This window comes from Triturus cristatus, chromosome 10 (genome assembly GCF_964204655.1).
Source record: "Triturus cristatus chromosome 10, aTriCri1.1, whole genome shotgun sequence".
Lineage (NCBI taxonomy): Eukaryota > Metazoa > Chordata > Amphibia > Caudata > Salamandridae > Triturus > Triturus cristatus.
The window spans coordinates 756,769,178-756,774,149 of record NC_140593.1 but is presented as its reverse complement, the minus strand read 5'-3'; positions in this window follow the sequence as shown (position 1 = coordinate 756,774,149).

Below are 4,972 nucleotides of genomic sequence, written 5' to 3'. Positions count from 1 at the left end.
TTAGAGGAATGGCCCGCCCGACCACTGTTGACCTCAGAGGGCCTCAGAGGGCCCGCCCTTTGCCCGGGCTTCGCCCGGCGCCGCCCGCGTGCGTCCCGCGAAGCGGGCCTCGGCGGTTCTTAAATGCGCCTCCGGGCGCTGTGATGTCGTCAGCAGGGTGCGCCGCCGCAAAGGACCTTAGGAGATGTGGTCCTGTGGCGGCAGTGCGATTGGCAGTGGTGGAGACAGGGGCTCTTGACGCGGCCCACGCGATTTTCTGACTCCTGGCGGTGTCGGCGGTAAGACAAATCCTCTTTGTGGTGCAGTATAGGACCCCCCGCTCCGCCGGCCTCGGCGGTTCTTAAATGCGCCTCCGGGCGCTGTGATGTCGTCAGCAGGGTGCGTCGCCACAAAGGACCTTGGGAGATGTGGTCCTGTGGCGGCAGCGCGAGTGGCAGTGGTGGAGACAGGGGCTCTTGACGCGGCCCACGCGATTCTCTGACTTCTGGCGGTGTCGGCGGTAAGACAAATCCTCTTTGTGGTGTAGTATAGGACCCCTCTTCTCTTTTCATTTAACCTATACTATAAGATTGTATTCTGGTAAAACAAGCTGCTTTACACTCCTTCAAGACTAGGCCTGAAGGCTGCTCTCCACAGCTACCACTTGGATGGCTTTCTAAGGTTGTCTGTGACCTCTTAAATCACCATAAGGGTTGTCTGGAGTTGTGTAAGTTTCTCACTTACATTAGTTGACATCAAATAGCAGGCCAGCCTCTCACATTGGTGTGCAGTGGTTGGGAATCAAGCCTGCATTGTTTTACCAGTTAAATATCAGTTTTGATTAACTGAAAAACCACTCGTACTAGGCACATATAATACAAGCTTAGAATAAGTAAGTTCTACTGAACTTGGGGTTGGGCAAGTTAAGGGTTTAGCCCACCCTTTCTCCAACCTAATAGAGTTTAGCTCCCACTAGGTCAGGTAGGTGTAACACCACACCACACTTAGTATGTCTACTAAAGGAGATGCCAGTGGCTCTCTGCCTTCTAGATACAGTGTATGTTCGTTCCAAGAACTTGAAAGCCCTTTGTGCCTCTAGGAAGCTGAAGACCGGGAGGAGTGCCAACACTCAACGCCTGGTAGAGGTGTTACTGTTGGATGACCTAAGGAAGACTCCTGGGTCAGAAGAACAGGGCAGAGTGGGTGGGCCAGTGTATGAAGATAGGGCTGGAGGGGAACCCCTCTTTGACCTAGAATCTAACCTGGACCAGGGGGAACCTGATGGCTCCCACCTGGACAACTCAGATCTTCAAGAGGAGAATGGAGAAGGCCTTGAAGACCCCCTCTTTGTGCCTCCTGGAAGAGTGCAGAGGTTACCAAGTAGATCTAGATCTCCCTCTAGAGAGTCTAATCACTCAGGACAGTCTGTAGAGACCTATGTATCTAGCAAGAGGGACCACTCTTTTGATAGGGAGTTCCAGCTTCTTGAACTTGAGAAAGCTGGGTTAGGCTGAGGAAAGAGCAGTTGGCCCTTGACAAAGAGTCCCTAGAAGTCTGGAGAGCTAGAAAAAAGTTGGGAGTAGAGTCCCATGGTGGCAGCAACAGTGTCCCTAGAGTTCAGGAACAATCCTTTGATCATAGGAACATGAGCACGACTGTCCCTCCCTACCATGTTGGGGATGACATCCATAAATGGATAACTGCTTTAAAGAGGGCCTATACAGTTCAAAAGGTCCCTCAAGAGCAGTGGGCAGCTATCTTGTGGCTCTCCTTTGCTGACAAAGGTAGAGATAAGCGCCTCACTGTTAGAGAAGAGGATGCTGACAATTACTCAGTTCTGAAGAGTGCTCTCATTGATGGGTTTGGCTTAACCACTGAACAGTACAGGAGTAAGTTTAGAGACACCCAGAAGGCACATAATTAGGACTAGGTAGACTTTGTGGATAGTGCTATAGAGGCTCTGGAAGGCTGCTTGCTTGGCAGCAAAGTACATGATTTTGATGGATTGTATAATTTGATTATGAGGGAGCAGATCCTTAATAATTGCCAAAATCAGTTATTGCATTAGTACCTGGTGGATTCTGATCTGACGTCTCCCAAGAATTGGGAAAGAAGGCAGATAAGTGGGTCAGGACCAGGATGAAGCCGAAAACCCAGAACACTGGTGGTGACCAGAAGAAGCAAGATTCTAAAACTCAAGATAAGGGTGGGGACAAGTGTAAAGACAAAAAGGAGTCTTCATCAGGGCCCTAAAAACCTGCATCTGGGAGGAGATAAAATACAGCAAGGGAAAAGGCAAAAAGAAACCTTAGTGTTACTTTTGAGAGGTTAAAACCCATTGGACAAAAGATGCTGATAGTCCAAAATCCAAGGAAAATCCTCCTACCACCAATGCCCCACTAGCACAAGTACAAGTGGTGGGGGGGTGGCTTGGCTGGAGACGATAACCGACGCATGAGCAGAGAGCTCCGAATCAGCCGCGCAGTAATCCTGAGTAATTGGACATATGGGGTCCTCCAGTGTGCCATTGGTGCCCCCTGTGGGGGCTGAGCACACGATGAGCGTACCCGGAGAGCTGTGGATCGCAGCCCGCACAGGCTATGGGCGGGGGCAGATGAGTTGTCCCGGGAGATCAGGAAGGCTCAAAATGGCGGCGGGAGCGGCCGCGATACACGTAGTGTGCCGGGCTCCGTTCTGAAGGTGGGGGCAGCCTCGTGATGCTGGATTGGGGTTGCGCTGCTATATACTGTGCACCGCTGCAACAGTTTGCCGAGGGAAACAACGATTGGTGTCTCAGCAGCATGCGCTGACATTGAGGAGGCACAAGCGGCCGCGTCCTGAGTTGCTGGGCTGGAGACGGGGCGGACGCATGCCTGACGACAGAGAGGGTCCACCGGAGCGCGTTCTGGTGCCGATGTGGAGACTGGACTAGTGCGAGTGCCCTGACACGCTTGCTGGTGATCAGCGGACTCCTGGAGCACCGGGAGCGGTGCAGTGAGTACAAACTGCTATGAGGTGCCCATCGCCCGGCCCGGAGATGAGAGATGAGCAGGCGGCTCGTGAGAGGACTGCGGGGCAGGGCTGGCTGAGAAACTGTACTGCGGCCCCCTGGCTTCGGACCGGGCTACTGCAGTGGAACACCGATCGGGCTGCGTGGGGTGCCGTCTGGCGCTGCCCCGGAGCAACGACTTGAGGGGGTAGACCTGTGGAAGTCATGGCAATGGGAGGCCCCCGAAGGATCTGAGCCTGGTATTGCGGTCAGGGGTTGTTCAGGAGGGCACAGCCCATTACCCAGTGGAGTACCTTGAGCAGGTGGGACCCGTGAGCACTGCGGTGACTGCTTGTCTCACTCAGGGCCAAAATTTGAGGAGGCTGGTGGCAGAGGAGCCGGGATGCCGGGCAGCGTCCCCCCCTGGGAGAGCCCAGGGGCAGTCGAGGACTCTGGTGGGAGCCGCGCGCTGCAGTGGAGAAGTTCGCAATGTCAGCCAGAAAGATGGCGGCCCCAACGAGAGCGGTGGCGTAGGAGTGCCCCATCGTGAACTGCGGCACACGTAGGAGGACTGATTGCTGGTGACCTGGCGTCTTGTGGGCCCCTGATGGGAGGTGGCCAAGGAGGACAGAGCGAGGCTCCGGCACCTTCAGCGAAGGCAGTGCCCGAGGGGGGATTTTGTGCGGGACTGGAGCAGTGCAGATACCCCTCGCTTGCAGCCCTGCTGGCTGGGTGATTGGGGCGCAGGAGAAGAGCCTAGGCTTTGCACTCAAAGCTTGACCTGATCCAGGGAGGCAGAGTGGATGATGCCGAACCATCGGTGTGCATCATAAGGTCGCACCACCGCCACGTGGTGAACTTGGGTTGGATCGCATCTGCAGGGCGCCTGCCACCGGACGGAGGAGGGAGTGCGGTGCGCGGGGTGGGCCTTCGCCATCATGGGTAAGCCCTGGGGTCGGCTGACTGTAGCCCCCCAGGAGCAGGAGGAAGATGCTTCGGACCAGGCGTGGACTGCCCAGGAAGACCCGGTGCAGCAACAACTTCAACAAACACTGGAGGCCATAGCGGACACAAAGGCGACCCTCCACCAGGATATCAGTACTGTTGCAGTGGGGCTTGGGCTACTAAGGGATGTACACAAAAAGCTCTCAGAGAGGGTCAAGAAAACTGGTCAGTATTGCCGAGGTGACGCCGGCGCAGAACAATTTGACACGCCAGATGGGGCCCTAACGGACAGGGTGAATGTTCTGGAGTGCAGGGCCGAAGATGCAGAAGGACGTAATTGGAGAAACAATGTCAGGGTAGTGTGGCTACCGGAGGGAATAGAAGGGGGCGATATGGTGACCTTTCTGGAGACAGGCTTCAGGAGTGTTGTGGCCCGGGAGGGTCTCACTGCATTCTACACCCTTGAAAGAGCTCACATGGTACCAGCCAAGCCGCTGGCCCCGGGGAGGCCTCCGAGACCTGTGGTGCCCCTCCTGCTCCATTTTCGTGATAGGGATTTCCTTCTGCAGAAAGCAAGGATGGAGGGCCCCTTCACTGTGGACAACGCTAGGGTTGCGCTGTTTCCGGACTATACTTTGGAGGTGCAGAGGAAACGGGCCTCCTACGTAGCTTGTAAGAAAGCCCTGTAAGATGAGGGTCTCCAATATTCCCTGATGTTCCCGGCCCGCTTGCGCATGATCCTAGATGGGGATACACACTATGTTGACTCTCCTAAAGATGCATGGGACTGGCTGGAGACGTACAAAAAAGAGACACCGCGAGAAGAGAACCCTCGGGAAGCACAGGGACGAGCCACAAACCGAACATTACGCCCGAGCCATCGTCCCTGTAACAGAATCCAGAAGAAACCCACGTTATCTCAGACTGCACAGGAGAGGGCGGAGGTTCTGCAAGCTATGGTGGCACTGGCGCAGGATCAGACTGCAGTATCGGAAGAAGAAGCTGGCTCTACCAGAGACTCAGTGGGCAATGACTCGGACACGTCGCATAGTAGCGGCG